Below are 13,862 nucleotides of genomic sequence, written 5' to 3'. Positions count from 1 at the left end.
ACTACTATTACAGCCACCATAATAGATATATGACTTCTAATTACTACGTACATATACGACCACTGGGAGTGTGTGGATTGTACTACTTCCGAGTGTACTTATGAAAAAAATGGAACGATACAGAGAAGATTAGCATGGCCCCTGCGCAAGGATGACACGCACAATCGTGAAGCGTTCCTCTGTTTTGTGGGAAATCTCTAATTTCACTCAATTTCAGGAAAAAAGTGGAATATTACTAAGAGTTCAATCTCTGTTTATTTACACCAGTGTCGAATGACTATTTGTCCAAAAAGTATGAATTGATGAGTAAAACGCCCAAATTATAAACTTTCAATCGATGGTAATATCATATATACCGGTTTATTTCTCCTCTTAAACAGACATATCGTATTTAAATTAAAACCTTCAACCAATGGTCATTTCGGAGGAAACATTTTGCTACTACTATTACAGCCACCATAATAGATATTTGACTTCTAATTACTACGTACATATACGACCACTGGGAGTGTGTGGAGTGTACTACTTTCGAGTGTACTTAAGAAAAAAATGGAACGATACAGGGAAGATTAGCATGGCCCCTGGGCAAGGATGGCACGCACAATCGTGAAGCGTTCCTCTTTTTTGTGGGAAATCTCTAATTTCACTCAATTTCAGGAAAAAAGTGGAATATTACTAACAGTTCAATCTCTGTTTAATTACACCAGTGTCGAATGACTATTTGTCCAAAAAGTATTATGAATTGATGAGTAAAACGCCCAAATTATAAACTTCCAATCGATGGTAATATCATATATACCGGTTTATTTCTCCTCTTAAACAGACATATCGTATTTAAATTAAATACCTTCAACCAATGGTCATTTCGAAGGAAACATTTTGCTACTACTATTACAGCCACCATAATAGATATTTGACTTCCAATTACTACGTACATATACGACCACTGGGAGTGTGTGTAGTGTACTACTTTCGAGTGTACATATGAAAAAATTGGAACGATACAGAGAAGATTAGCATGGCCCCTGCGCAAGGATGACACGCACAATCGTGAAGCGTTCCTCTATTTTTTGGGAAATCTCTAATTTTAATAAATTTTAGGAAAAAAGTGAAATATTATTAACAGTTCAAACTCTGTTCTATTAAACCAGTTAATTTGACTATTTGTCTGAAAAGTATGAATCGATGAGTGAAAAGTCTAAGTTATAAACTTTCCATCAATGGTAATATCATATATAACGGTTTGTTCAATTAAACCAGTTAATTTGACTATTTGTCTAAAAAGTATGAATCGATGAGTGAAAATTCCAAGTTATAAACTTTAAATCGATGGTATTATTTTATATAACGGTTTGTTTCTCCTCTTAAACAGACATATCGTATTTAAATTAAATATCTTCAACCAATGGTAATTTCGGAGGAAACATTTAGCTACTACTATTACAGCCACCATAATAGATATTTGACTTCTAATTACTACGTACATATACGACCACTGGAAGTGTGTGGAGTGTACTACTTTCGAGTGTACATATGAAAATATTTGAGCGATACAGAGAAGATTAGCATGGCCCCTGCGCAAGGATGACACGCATAATCGTGAAGCGTTCCTCTGTTTTGTGGGAAATCTCTAATTTCACTAAATTTCAGGAAAAAAGTGGAATATTACTAACAGTTCAATCTCTGTTCAATTAAACCAGTTAATTTGACTATTTGTCTAAAAAGTATGAATCGATGAGTGAAAATTCCAAGTTATAAACTTTCAATCGATGGTATTATTTTATATAACGGTTTGTTTCTCCTGCTAAGCGTTTTAGCAGGGTTAAACAGACATATCGTATTTAAATTAAATACCTTCAACCAATGGTAATTTCGGAGGAAACATTCAGCTACTACTATTACAGCCACCATAATAGACATTTGACTTCAAATTACTACGTACATATACGATCACTGGGAGTGTGTGAAGTGTACTACTTTCGAGTGTACATATGAAAAAATTGGAACGATACAGAGAAGATTAGCATGGCCCCTGCGCAAGGATGACACGCACAATCGTGAAGCGTTCCTCTATTTTGTGGGAAATCTTTAATTTTAATAAATTTTACGAAAAAAGTGGAATATTACTAACAGTTCAATCTCTGTTCAATTAAACCAGTTAATTTGACTATTTGTCTAAAAAGTATGAATCGATGAGTGAAAATTCCAAGTTATAAACTTTCAATCTATGGTAATATCATATATAACGGTTTGTTTCTTCTCTTATACAGACATATTTTGAGCGATGAGCGATACAGAGAAGATTAGCATGGCCCCTGCGCAAGGATGACACGCACAATCGTGAAGCGTTCCTCTGTTTTGTGGGAAATCTCTAATTTCACTCAATTTCAGGAAAAAAGTGGAATATTACTAAGAGTTCAATCTATGTTCAATTAAACCAGTTAATTCGACTATTTGTCCAAAAAGTATGAATTGATGAGTAAAAAGCCCAAGTTATAAACTTTCAATCGATGGTAATATCATATATAACGGTTTGTTTCTCCTCTTAAACAGACATATCGTATTTAAATTAAATACCTTCAACCAATGGTAATTTCGGAAGAAACATTTTGCTACTACTATTACAGCCACCATAATAGATATTTGACTTCTAATAACTACGTACATATACGACCACTGGGAGTGTGTGGAGTGTACTACTTTCGAGTGTACTTATGGAAAAAATGGAACGATACAGGGAAGATTAGCATGGCCCCTGGGCAAGGATGGCATGCACAATCGTGAAGCGTTCCTCTATTTTGTGGGAAATCTCTAATTTCACTCAATTTCAGGAAAAAAGTGGAATATTACTAAGAGTTCAATCTCTGTTTAATTACACCAGTGAATTCGAATATTTGTCCAAAAAGTATGAATTGATGAGTAAAAAGCCCAAATTATAAACTTTCAATCGATGGTAATATCATATATACCGGTTTGTTTCTCCTCTTGAACAGACATATCGTGTTTAAATTAAATACCTTCAACCAATGGTCATTTCGGAGGAAACATTTTGCTACTACTATTACAGCCACTATAATAGATATTTGACTTCTAGTTACTACGTACATATACGACCACTGGGAGTGTGTGGAGTGTACTACTTTCGAGTGTACATAAGAAAAAATTGGAACGATACAGAGAAGATTAGCATGGCCCCTGCGCAAGGATGACACGCACAATCGTGGAGCGTTCCTCTGTTTTGTGGGAAATCTCTAATTTTAATAAAATTTACGAAAAAATTGAAATATTACTAACAGTTCAAACTCTGTTCAATTAAACCAGTTAATTTGACTATTTGTCTAAAAAGTATGAATCGATGAGTGAAAAGTCTAAGTTATAAACTTTCAATCAATGGTAATATCATATATAACGGTTTGTTTCTCCTCTTAAACAGACATATCGTATTTAAATTAAATACCTTCAACCAATGGTAATTTCGGAGGAAACATTTTGCTACTACTATTACAGCCACCATATTAGATATTTGACTTCCAATTACTACGTACATATACGACTACTGGGAGTGTGTGGAGTGTACTACTTTCGAGTGTACATATGAAAAAATTTGAGCGATACAGAGAAGATTAGCATGGCCCCTGCGCAAGGATGACACGCACAATCGTGAAGCGTTCCTCTGTTTTGTGGGAAATCTCTAATTTCACTCAATTTCAGGAAAAAAGTGGAATATTACTAACAGTTCAATCTCTGTTCAATTAAACCAGTTAATTTGACTATTTGTCTAAAAAGTATGAATCGATGAGTGAAAATTCCAAGTTATAAACTTTCAATCGATGGTATTATTTTATATAACGGTGTGTTTCTCCTCTTAAGCGTTTTAGCAGGGTTAAACAGACATATCGTATTTAAATTAAATACCTTCAACCAATGGTAATTTTGGAGGAAACATTTAGCTACTACTATTACAGCCACCATAATAGATATTTGACTTCAAATTACTACGTACATATACGACCACTGGGAGTGTGCGAAGTGTACTACTTTCGAGTGTACATATGAAAAAATTGGAACGATACAGAGAAGATTAGATTCCTCTATTTTGTGGGAAATCTCGAATTTTAATAAAGTTTACGAAAAAAGGGGAATATTACTAACAGTTCAATCTCTGTTCAATTAAACCAGTTAATTTGAGTATTTGTCTAAAAAGTATGAATCGATGAGTGAAAATTCCAAGTTATAAACTTTCAATCAATGGTATTATTTTATATAACGGTTTGTTTCTCCTCTTAAACAGACATATCGTATTTACATTAAATACCTTCAACCAATGGTAATTTCGGAGGAAACATTTAGCTACTACTATTACAGCCACCATAATAGATATTTGATTTCTAATTACTACGTACATATACGACCACTGGGAGTGTGTGAAGTGTACTACTTTCAAGTGTACATATGAAAAAATTGGAACGATACAGAGAAGATTAGCATGGCCCCTGCGCAAGGATGACACGCACAATCGTGGAGCGTTCCTCTGTTTTGTGGGAAATCTCTAATTTTAATAAAATTTACGAAAAAATTGAAATATTACTAACAGTTCAAACTCTGTTCAATTAAACCAGTTAATTTGACTATTTGTCTAAAAAGTATGAATCGATGAGTGAAAAGTCTAAGTTATAAACTTTCAATCAATGGTAATATCATATATAACGGTTTGTTTCTCCTCTTAAACAGACATATCGTATTTAAATTAAATACCTTCAACCAATGGTAATTTCGGAAGAAACATTTTGCTACTACTATTACAGCCACCATAATAGATATTTGACTTCTAATTACTACGTACATATACGACCACTGGGAGTGTGTGGAGTGTACTACTTTCGAGTGTACATATGAAAAAATTTGAGCGATACAGAGAAGATTAGCATGGCCCCTGCGCAAGGATGACACGCACAATCGTTAAGCGTTCCTCTGTTTTGTGGGAAATCTCTAATTTTAATAAAATTTACGAAAAAATTGAAATATTACTAACAGTTCAAACTCTGTTCAATTAAACCAGTTAATTTGACTATTTGTCTAAAAAGTATGAATCGATGAGTGAAAAGTCTAAGTTATAAACTTTCAATCAATGGTAATATCATATATAACGGTTTGTTTCTCCTCTTAAACAGACATATCGTATTTAAATTAAATACCTTCAACCAATGGTAATTTCGGAGGAAACATTTTGCTACTACTATTACAGCCACCATACTAGATATTTGACTTCTAATTACTACGTACATATACGACCACTGGGAGTGTGTGGAGTGTACTACTTTCGAGTGTACATATGAAAAAATTTGAGCGATACAGAGAAGATTAGCATGGCCCCTGCGCAAGGATGACACGCACAATCGTGAAGCGTTCCTCTGTTTTGTGGGAAATCTCTAATTTCACTCAATTTCAGGAAAAAAGTGGAATATTACTAACAGTTCAATATCTGTTCAATTAAACCAGTTAATTTGACTATTTGTCTAAAAAGTATGAATCGATGAGTGAAAATTCCAAGTTATAAACTTTCAATCGATGGTAAAATTTTATATAACCGTTTGTTTCTCCTCTTAATCGTTTTAGCAGGGTTAAACAGACATATCGTATTTAAATTAAATACCTTCAACCAATGATAATTTTGGAGGAAACATTTAGCTACTACTATTACAGCCACCATAATAGATATTTGACTTCTAATTACTACGTACATATACGACCACTGGGAGTGTGTGAAGTGTACTACTTTCGAGTGTACATATGAAAAAATTGGAACGATACAGAGAAGATTAGATTCCTCTATTTTGTGGGAAATCTCGAATTTTAATAAATTTTACGAAAAAAGTGGAATATTACTAACAGTTCAATCTCTGTTCAATTAAACCAGTTAATTTGAGTATTTGTCTAAAAAGTATGAATCGATGAGTGCAAATTCTAAGTTATAAACTTTCAATCGATGGTATTATTTTATATAACGGTTTGTTTCTCCTCTTAAACAGACATATCGTATTTAAATTAAATACCTTCAACCAAATGGTAATTTCAGAGGAAACATTTAGCTACTACTATTACAGCCACCATAATAGATATTTGACTTCTAATTACTACGTACATATACGACCACTGGGAGTGTGTGAAGTGTACTACTTTCAAGTGTACATATGAAAAAATTGGAACGATACAGAGAAGATTAGCATGGCCCCTGCGCAAGTATGACACGCACAATCGTGAAGCGTTCTCTATTTTTTGGGAAATCTCTAATTTTAATAAATTTTACGAAAAAAGTGAAATATTATTAACAGTTCAAACTCTGTTCTATTAAACCAGTTTATTTGACTATTTGTCTGAAAAGTATAAATCGATGAGTGAAAAGTCTAAGTTATAAACTTTCAATCAATGGTAATATCATATATAACGGTTTGTTTCTCCTCTTAAACAGACATATCGTATTTAAATTAAATACCTTCAACCAATGGTAATTTCTGAGGAAACATTTTGCTACTACTATTACAGCCACCATAATAGATATTTGACTTCTAATTACTACGTACATATACGATCACTGGGAGAGTGTGAAGTGTACTACTTTCGAGTGTACTTATGAAAAAAATGGAACGATACAGGGAAGATTAGCATGGCCCCTGGGCAAGGATGGCACGCACAATCTTGAAGCGTTCCTCTATTTTGTGGGAAATCTCTAATTTCACTCAATTTCAGGAAAAAAGTGGAATATTACTAAGAGTTCAATCTCTGTTTAATTACACCAGTGAATTCGACTATTTGTCCAAAAAGTATGAATCGATGAGTAAAAAGCCCAAATTATAAACTTTCAATCGATGGTAATATCATATATACCGGTTTGTTTCTCCTCTTAAACAGACATATCGTATTTAAATTAAATACCTTCAACCAATGGTCATTTCGGAGAAAATATTCTGCTACTACTATTACAGCAACCATATTAGATATTTGACTTCTAATTACTACGTACATATACGACCACTGGGAGTGTGTGTAGTGTACTACTTTCGAGTGTACATATGAAAAAATTTGAGCGATACAGAGAAGATTAGCATGGCCCCTGCGCAAGGATGACACGCACAATCGTGAAGCGTTCCTCTGTTTTGTGGGAAATCTCTAATTTCACTCAATTTCAAGAAAAAGTGGAATATTACTAACAGTTCAATCTTGGTTCAATTAAACCAGTTAATTAAACTATTTGTCTAAAAAGTATGAATCGATGAGTGAAAATTCTAAGTTATAAAATTTCAATCAATGGTATTATTTTATATAACGGTTTGTTTCTCCTCTTAAGCGTTTTAGCAGGGTTAAACAGAAATATCGTATTTAAATTAAATACCTTCAACCAATGGTAATTTTGGAGGAAACATTTAGCTACTACTATTACAGCCACCATAATAGATATTTGACTTCAAATTACTACGTACATATACGACCAATGGGAGTGTGTGAAGTGTATTACTTTCAAGTGTACATATGAAAAAATTGGAACGATACAGAGAAGATTAGCATGGCCCCTGCGCAAGGATGACACGCACAATCGTGAAGCTTTCCTCTTTTTTTTGGGAAATCTCTAATTTTAATAAAATTTACGAAAAAATTTAAATATTACTAACAGTTCAAACTCTGTTCAATTAAACCAGTTAATTTGACTATTTGTCTAAAAAGTATAAATCGATGAGTGAAAAGTCTAAGTTATAAACTTTCAATCAATGGTAATATCATATATAACGGTTTGTTTCTCCTCTTAAACAGACATATCGTATTTAAATTAAATACCTTCAACCAATGGTAATTTCGGAGGAAACATTTTGCTACTACTATTACAGCCACCATACTAGATATTTGACTTCTAATTACTACGTACATATACGACCACTGGGAGTGTGTGGAGTGTACTACTTTCGAGTGTACATATGAAAAAATTTGAGCGATACAGAGAAGATTAGCATGGCCCCTGCGCAAGGATGACACGCACAATCGTGAAGCGTTCCTCTGTTTTGTGGGAAATCTCTAATTTCACTCAATTTCAGGAAAAAAGTGGAATATTACTAACAGTTCAATCTCTGTTCAATTAAACCAGGTAATTTGACTATTTGTCTAAAAAGTATGAATCGATGAGTGAAAATTCCAAGTTATAAACTTTCAATCGATGGTAAAATTTTATATAACCGTTTGTTTCTCCTCTTAATCGTTTTAGCAGGGTTAAACAGACATATCGTATTTAAATTAAATACCTTCAACCAATGATAATTTTGGAGGAAACATTTAGCTACTACTATTACAGCCACCATAATAGATATTTGACTTCAAATTACAACGTACATATACGACCACTGGGAGTGTGTGAAGTGTACTACTTTCGAGTGTACATATGAAAAAATTGGAACGATACAGAGAAGATTAGATTCCTCTATTTTGTGGGAAATCTCGAATTTTAATAAATTTTACGAAAAAAGTGGAATATTACTAACAGTTCAATCTCTGTTCAATTAAACCAGTTAATTTGAGTATTTGTCTGAAAAGTATGAATCGATGAGTGAAAATTCTAAGTTATAAACTTTCAATCGATGATATTATTTTATATAACGGTTTGTTTCTCCTCTTAAACAGACATATCGTATTTAAATTAAATACCTTCAACCAATGGTAATTTCGGAGAAAACATTTAGCTACTACTATTACAGCCACCATAATAGATATTTGACTTCAAATTACTACGTACATATACGACCACTGGGAGTGTGTGAAGTGTACTACTTTCGAGTGTACATATGAAAAAATTGGAACGATACAGAGAAGATTAGCATGGCCCCTGCGCAAGGATGACACGCACAATCATGAAGCGTTCCTCTATTTTGTGGGAAATCTCTAATTTTAATAAATTTTACGAAAAAAGTGGAATATTACTAACAGTTCAATCTCTGTTCAATTAAACCAGTTAATTTGACTATTTGTCTAAAAAGTATGAATCGATGAGTGAAAATTCCAAGTTATAAACTTTCAATCGATGGTATTATTTTATATAACGGTTTGTTTCTCCTCTTAAACAGACATATCGTATTTAAATTAAATACCTTCAACCAATGGTAATTTCGGAGGAAACATTTAGCTACTACTATTACAGCCACCATAATAGATATTTGACTTCTAATTACTACGTACATATACGACCACTGGGAGTGTGTGAAGTGTACTACTTTCGAGTGTACATATGAAAAAATTGGAACGATACAGAGAAGATTAGATTCCTCTATTTTGTGGGAAATCTCGAATTTTAATAAATTTTACGAAAAAAGTGGAATATTACTAACAGTTCAATCTCTGTTCAATTAAACCAGTTAATTTGAGTATTTGTCTAAAAAGTATGAATCGATGAGTGCAAATTCTAAGTTATAAACTTTCAATCGATGGTATTATTTTATATAACGGTTTGTTTCTCCTCTTAAACAGACATATCGTATTTAAATTAAATACCTTCAACCAAATGGTAATTTCAGAGGAAACATTTAGCTACTACTATTACAGCCACCATAATAGATATTTGACTTCTAATTACTACGTACATATACGACCACTGGGAGTGTGTGAAGTGTACTACTTTCAAGTGTACATATGAAAAAATTGGAACGATACAGAGAAGATTAGCATGGCCCCTGCGCAAGTATGACACGCACAATCGTGAAGCGTTCTCTATTTTTTGGGAAATCTCTAATTTTAATAAATTTTACGAAAAAAGTGAAATATTATTAACAGTTCAAACTCTGTTCTATTAAACCAGTTTATTTGACTATTTGTCTGAAAAGTATAAATCGATGAGTGAAAAGTCTAAGTTATAAACTTTCAATCAATGGTAATATCATATATAACGGTTTGTTTCTCCTCTTAAACAGACATATCGTATTTAAATTAAATACCTTCAACCAATGGTAATTTCTGAGGAAACATTTTGCTACTACTATTACAGCCACCATAATAGATATTTGACTTCTAATTACTACGTACATATACGATCACTGGGAGAGTGTGAAGTGTACTACTTTCGAGTGTACTTATGAAAAAAATGGAACGATACAGGGAAGATTAGCATGGCCCCTGGGCAAGGATGGCACGCACAATCTTGAAGCGTTCCTCTATTTTGTGGGAAATCTCTAATTTCACTCAATTTCAGGAAAAAAGTGGAATATTACTAAGAGTTCAATCTCTGTTTAATTACACCAGTGAATTCGACTATTTGTCCAAAAAGTATGAATCGATGAGTAAAAAGCCCAAATTATAAACTTTCAATCGATGGTAATATCATATATACCGGTTTGTTTCTCCTCTTAAACAGACATATCGTATTTAAATTAAATACCTTCAACCAATGGTCATTTCGGAGAAAATATTCTGCTACTACTATTACAGCAACCATATTAGATATTTGACTTCTAATTACTACGTACATATACGACCACTGGGAGTGTGTGTAGTGTACTACTTTCGAGTGTACATATGAAAAAATTTGAGCGATACAGAGAAGATTAGCATGGCCCCTGCGCAAGGATGACACGCACAATCGTGAAGCGTTCCTCTGTTTTGTGGGAAATCTCTAATTTCACTCAATTTCAAGAAAAAAGTGGAATATTACTAACAGTTCAATCTTGGTTCAATTAAACCAGTTAATTAAACTATTTGTCTAAAAAGTATGAATCGATGAGTGAAAATTCTAAGTTATAAAATTTCAATCAATGGTATTATTTTATATAACGGTTTGTTTCTCCTCTTAAGCGTTTTAGCAGGGTTAAACAGAAATATCGTATTTAAATTAAATACCTTCAACCAATGGTAATTTTGGAGGAAACATTTAGCTACTACTATTACAGCCACCATAATAGATATTTGACTTCAAATTACTACGTACATATACGACCAATGGGAGTGTGTGAAGTGTATTACTTTCAAGTGTACATATGAAAAAATTGGAACGATACAGAGAAGATTAGCATGGCCCCTGCGCAAGGATGACACGCACAATCGTGAAGCTTTCCTCTTTTTTTTGGGAAATCTCTAATTTTAATAAAATTTACGAAAAAATTTAAATATTACTAACAGTTCAAACTCTGTTCAATTAAACCAGTTAATTTGACTATTTGTCTAAAAAGTATGAATCGATGAGTGAAAAGTCTAAGTTATAAACTTTCAATCGATGGTAATATCATTTATAACGGTTTGTTCTCCTCTTAAACAGACATATCGTATTTAAATTAAAAACCTTCAACCAATGGTAATTTCGGAGGAAACATTTTGCTACTACTATTACAGCCACCATAATAGATATTTGACTCCTAATTACTACGTACATATACGACCACTGGGAGTGTGTGGAGTGTACTACTTTCGAGTGTACATATGAAAAAATCTGTGCGATACAGAGAAGATTAGCATGGCCCCTGCGCAAGGATGACACGCACAATCGTGAAGCGTTCCTCTATTTTGTGGGAAATCTCTAATTTCACTCAATTTCAGGAAAAAAGTGGAATATTACTAAGAGTTCAATCTCTGTTTAATTACACCAGTGAATTCGACTATTTGTCCAAAAAGTATGAATCGATGAGTAAAAAGCCCAAATTATAAACTTTCAATCGATGGTAATATCATATATACCGGTTTGTTTCTCCTCTTAAACAGACATATCGTATTTAAATTAAATACCTTCAACCAATGGTCATTTCGGAGAAAATATTCTGCTACTACTATTACAGCAACCATATTAGATATTTGACTTCTAATTACTACGTACATATACGACCACTGGGAGTGTGTGTAGTGTACTACTTTCGAGTGTACATATGAAAAAATTTGAGCGATACAGAGAAGATTAGCATGGCCCCTGCGCAAGGATGACACGCACAATCGTGAAGCGTTCCTCTGTTTTGTGGGAAATCTCTAATTTCACTCAATTTCAAGAAAAAAGTGGAACATTACTAACAGTTCAATCTTGGTTAAATTAAACCAGTTAATTTAACTATTTGTCTAAAAAGTATGAATCGATGAGTGAAAATTCCAAGTTATGAAATTTCAATCAATGGTATTATTTTATATAACGGTTTGTTTCTCCTCTTAAGCGTTTTAGCAGGGTTAAACAGACATATCGTATTTAAATTAAATACCTTCAACCAATGGTAATTTTGGAGGAAACATTTAGCTACTACTATTACAGCCACCATAATATATATTTGACTTCAAATTACTACGTACATATACGACCACTGGGAGTGTGTGAAGTGTACTACTTTCAAGTGTACATATGAAAAAATTGGAACGATACAGAGAAGATTAGCATGGCCCCTGCGCAAGGATGACACGCACAATCGTGAAGCTTTCCTCTTTTTTTGGGGAAATCTCTAATTTTAATAAAATTTAAGAAAAAATTGAAATATTACTAACAGTTCAAACTCTGTTCAATTAAACCAGTTAATTTGACTATTTGTCTAAAAAGTATGAATCGATGAGTGAAAAGTCTAAGTTATAAACTTTCAATCGATGGTAATATCATTTATAACGGTTTGTTTCTCCTCTTAAACAGACATATCGTATTTAAATTAAAAACCTTCAACCAATGGTAATTTCGGAGGAAACATTTTGCTACTACTATTACAGCCACCATAATAGATATTTGACTTCTAATTACTACGTACATATACGACCACTGGGAGTGTGTGGAGTGTACTACTTTCGAGTGTACATATGAAAAAATCTGAGCGATACAGAGAAGATTAGCATGGCCCCTGCGCAAGGATGACACGCACAGTCGTGAAGCGTTCCTCTGTTTTGTGGGAAATCTCTAGTTTCACTCAATTTCAGGAAAAAAAGTGGATTATTACTAACAGTTCAATCTCTGTTCAATTAAACAAGTTAATTTGACTATTTGTCTGAAAATTATGAATCGATGATTGAAAATTCCAAGTTATAAACTTTCAATCGATGGTATTATTTTATATAACGGTTTGTTTCTCATCTTAAGCGTTTTAGCAGGGTTAAACAGACATATCGTATTTAAATTTAAATACCTTCAACAAATGGTAATTTTGGAGGAAACATTTAGCTACTACTATTACAGCCACCATAATAGATATTTGACTTCAAATTACTACGTACATATACGACCACTGGGAGTGTGAAGTGTACTACTTTCGAGTGTACATAAGAAAAAATTGGAACAATACAGAGAAGATTAGATTCCTCTATTTTGTGGGAAATCTCTAATTTTAATAAATTTTACGAAAAAAGTGGAATATTACTAACAGTTCAATCTCTGTTCAATTAAACCAGTTAATTTGAGTATTTGTCAAAAAAGTATGAATCGATGAGTGAAAATTCCAAGTTATAAACTTTCAATCGATGGTATTATTTTATATAACGGTTTGTTTCTCCTCTTAAACAGACATATCGTATTTAAATTAAATACCTCCAACCAATGGTAATTTCGGAGGAAACATTTAGCTACTACTATTACAGCCACCATAATATATATTTGACTTCTAATTACTACGTACATATACAACCACTGGGAGTGTGTGAAGTGTACTACTTTCAAGTGTACATATGAAAAAATTGGAACGATACAGAGAAGATTTGCATGGCCCCTGCGCAAGTATGACACGCACAATCGTGAAGCGTTCATCTATTTTTTGGGAAATCTCTAATTTTAATAAATTTTACGAAAAAAGTGAAATATTATTAACAGTTCAAACTCTGTTCTATTAAACCAGTTTATTTGACTATTTGTCTGAAAAGTATGAATCGATGAGTGAAAAGTCTAAGTTATA

At 32.9% G+C, this 13,862-nt stretch overlaps 27 non-coding genes across 27 annotated transcripts; all 27 read left to right on the top strand.

Moving 5' to 3' along the window:
* The first annotated feature begins 79 nt into the window (after positions 1 to 79).
* On the top strand, positions 80 to 186 carry LOC144429663 (U6 spliceosomal RNA). Its single transcript, XR_013478961.1, has one exon. It is a non-coding gene; the product is annotated as a U6 spliceosomal RNA (small nuclear RNA).
* A 333-nt stretch (positions 187 to 519) lies between these two features.
* On the top strand, positions 520 to 626 carry LOC144429996 (U6 spliceosomal RNA). Its single transcript, XR_013479247.1, has one exon. It is a non-coding gene; the product is annotated as a U6 spliceosomal RNA (small nuclear RNA).
* A 337-nt stretch (positions 627 to 963) lies between these two features.
* Positions 964 to 1,070, top strand: LOC144430359 (U6 spliceosomal RNA). The gene has a single exon (XR_013479486.1). It is a non-coding gene; the product is annotated as a U6 spliceosomal RNA (small nuclear RNA).
* A 442-nt stretch (positions 1,071 to 1,512) lies between these two features.
* On the top strand, positions 1,513 to 1,619 carry LOC144429825 (U6 spliceosomal RNA). Its single transcript, XR_013479094.1, has one exon. It is a non-coding gene; the product is annotated as a U6 spliceosomal RNA (small nuclear RNA).
* Positions 1,620 to 1,970: 351 nt separating this feature from the next.
* LOC144430562 (U6 spliceosomal RNA) lies at positions 1,971 to 2,077 on the top strand. The gene has a single exon (XR_013479610.1). It is a non-coding gene; the product is annotated as a U6 spliceosomal RNA (small nuclear RNA).
* A 171-nt stretch (positions 2,078 to 2,248) lies between these two features.
* On the top strand, positions 2,249 to 2,360 carry LOC144430432 (U6 spliceosomal RNA). Its single transcript, XR_013479539.1, has one exon. It is a non-coding gene; the product is annotated as a U6 spliceosomal RNA (small nuclear RNA).
* Positions 2,361 to 2,693: 333 nt separating this feature from the next.
* LOC144430227 (U6 spliceosomal RNA) lies at positions 2,694 to 2,800 on the top strand. The gene has a single exon (XR_013479388.1). It is a non-coding gene; the product is annotated as a U6 spliceosomal RNA (small nuclear RNA).
* Positions 2,801 to 3,133: 333 nt separating this feature from the next.
* Positions 3,134 to 3,240, top strand: LOC144429670 (U6 spliceosomal RNA). Its single transcript, XR_013478967.1, has one exon. It is a non-coding gene; the product is annotated as a U6 spliceosomal RNA (small nuclear RNA).
* Positions 3,241 to 3,573: 333 nt separating this feature from the next.
* LOC144429722 (U6 spliceosomal RNA) lies at positions 3,574 to 3,680 on the top strand. Its single transcript, XR_013479037.1, has one exon. It is a non-coding gene; the product is annotated as a U6 spliceosomal RNA (small nuclear RNA).
* Positions 3,681 to 4,431: 751 nt separating this feature from the next.
* Positions 4,432 to 4,538, top strand: LOC144429661 (U6 spliceosomal RNA). The gene has a single exon (XR_013478960.1). It is a non-coding gene; the product is annotated as a U6 spliceosomal RNA (small nuclear RNA).
* Positions 4,539 to 4,871: 333 nt separating this feature from the next.
* Positions 4,872 to 4,978, top strand: LOC144429885 (U6 spliceosomal RNA). The gene has a single exon (XR_013479142.1). It is a non-coding gene; the product is annotated as a U6 spliceosomal RNA (small nuclear RNA).
* Positions 4,979 to 5,311: 333 nt separating this feature from the next.
* Positions 5,312 to 5,418, top strand: LOC144429720 (U6 spliceosomal RNA). Its single transcript, XR_013479035.1, has one exon. It is a non-coding gene; the product is annotated as a U6 spliceosomal RNA (small nuclear RNA).
* A 752-nt stretch (positions 5,419 to 6,170) lies between these two features.
* Positions 6,171 to 6,277, top strand: LOC144429601 (U6 spliceosomal RNA). The gene has a single exon (XR_013478897.1). It is a non-coding gene; the product is annotated as a U6 spliceosomal RNA (small nuclear RNA).
* Positions 6,278 to 6,609: 332 nt separating this feature from the next.
* On the top strand, positions 6,610 to 6,716 carry LOC144430265 (U6 spliceosomal RNA). Its single transcript, XR_013479425.1, has one exon. It is a non-coding gene; the product is annotated as a U6 spliceosomal RNA (small nuclear RNA).
* A 333-nt stretch (positions 6,717 to 7,049) lies between these two features.
* Positions 7,050 to 7,156, top strand: LOC144429719 (U6 spliceosomal RNA). The gene has a single exon (XR_013479033.1). It is a non-coding gene; the product is annotated as a U6 spliceosomal RNA (small nuclear RNA).
* A 350-nt stretch (positions 7,157 to 7,506) lies between these two features.
* On the top strand, positions 7,507 to 7,613 carry LOC144429558 (U6 spliceosomal RNA). Its single transcript, XR_013478848.1, has one exon. It is a non-coding gene; the product is annotated as a U6 spliceosomal RNA (small nuclear RNA).
* A 333-nt stretch (positions 7,614 to 7,946) lies between these two features.
* LOC144429717 (U6 spliceosomal RNA) lies at positions 7,947 to 8,053 on the top strand. The gene has a single exon (XR_013479031.1). It is a non-coding gene; the product is annotated as a U6 spliceosomal RNA (small nuclear RNA).
* Positions 8,054 to 8,804: 751 nt separating this feature from the next.
* On the top strand, positions 8,805 to 8,911 carry LOC144429531 (U6 spliceosomal RNA). The gene has a single exon (XR_013478831.1). It is a non-coding gene; the product is annotated as a U6 spliceosomal RNA (small nuclear RNA).
* A 734-nt stretch (positions 8,912 to 9,645) lies between these two features.
* On the top strand, positions 9,646 to 9,752 carry LOC144429600 (U6 spliceosomal RNA). The gene has a single exon (XR_013478896.1). It is a non-coding gene; the product is annotated as a U6 spliceosomal RNA (small nuclear RNA).
* Positions 9,753 to 10,084: 332 nt separating this feature from the next.
* On the top strand, positions 10,085 to 10,191 carry LOC144430254 (U6 spliceosomal RNA). The gene has a single exon (XR_013479414.1). It is a non-coding gene; the product is annotated as a U6 spliceosomal RNA (small nuclear RNA).
* A 333-nt stretch (positions 10,192 to 10,524) lies between these two features.
* LOC144429715 (U6 spliceosomal RNA) lies at positions 10,525 to 10,631 on the top strand. Its single transcript, XR_013479030.1, has one exon. It is a non-coding gene; the product is annotated as a U6 spliceosomal RNA (small nuclear RNA).
* A 351-nt stretch (positions 10,632 to 10,982) lies between these two features.
* On the top strand, positions 10,983 to 11,089 carry LOC144429556 (U6 spliceosomal RNA). Its single transcript, XR_013478846.1, has one exon. It is a non-coding gene; the product is annotated as a U6 spliceosomal RNA (small nuclear RNA).
* Positions 11,090 to 11,421: 332 nt separating this feature from the next.
* Positions 11,422 to 11,528, top strand: LOC144429979 (U6 spliceosomal RNA). The gene has a single exon (XR_013479217.1). It is a non-coding gene; the product is annotated as a U6 spliceosomal RNA (small nuclear RNA).
* A 333-nt stretch (positions 11,529 to 11,861) lies between these two features.
* Positions 11,862 to 11,968, top strand: LOC144429713 (U6 spliceosomal RNA). The gene has a single exon (XR_013479027.1). It is a non-coding gene; the product is annotated as a U6 spliceosomal RNA (small nuclear RNA).
* Positions 11,969 to 12,319: 351 nt separating this feature from the next.
* LOC144429838 (U6 spliceosomal RNA) lies at positions 12,320 to 12,426 on the top strand. The gene has a single exon (XR_013479097.1). It is a non-coding gene; the product is annotated as a U6 spliceosomal RNA (small nuclear RNA).
* A 333-nt stretch (positions 12,427 to 12,759) lies between these two features.
* On the top strand, positions 12,760 to 12,866 carry LOC144429916 (U6 spliceosomal RNA). Its single transcript, XR_013479171.1, has one exon. It is a non-coding gene; the product is annotated as a U6 spliceosomal RNA (small nuclear RNA).
* Positions 12,867 to 13,617: 751 nt separating this feature from the next.
* On the top strand, positions 13,618 to 13,724 carry LOC144429855 (U6 spliceosomal RNA). The gene has a single exon (XR_013479108.1). It is a non-coding gene; the product is annotated as a U6 spliceosomal RNA (small nuclear RNA).
* Positions 13,725 to 13,862: the final 138 nt, after the last annotated feature.

This window comes from Styela clava, chromosome 1 (genome assembly GCF_964204865.1).
Source record: "Styela clava chromosome 1, kaStyClav1.hap1.2, whole genome shotgun sequence".
Taxonomy (NCBI): domain Eukaryota; kingdom Metazoa; phylum Chordata; class Ascidiacea; order Stolidobranchia; family Styelidae; genus Styela; species Styela clava.
This window is presented reverse-complemented; position numbering and strand designations above follow the sequence as displayed.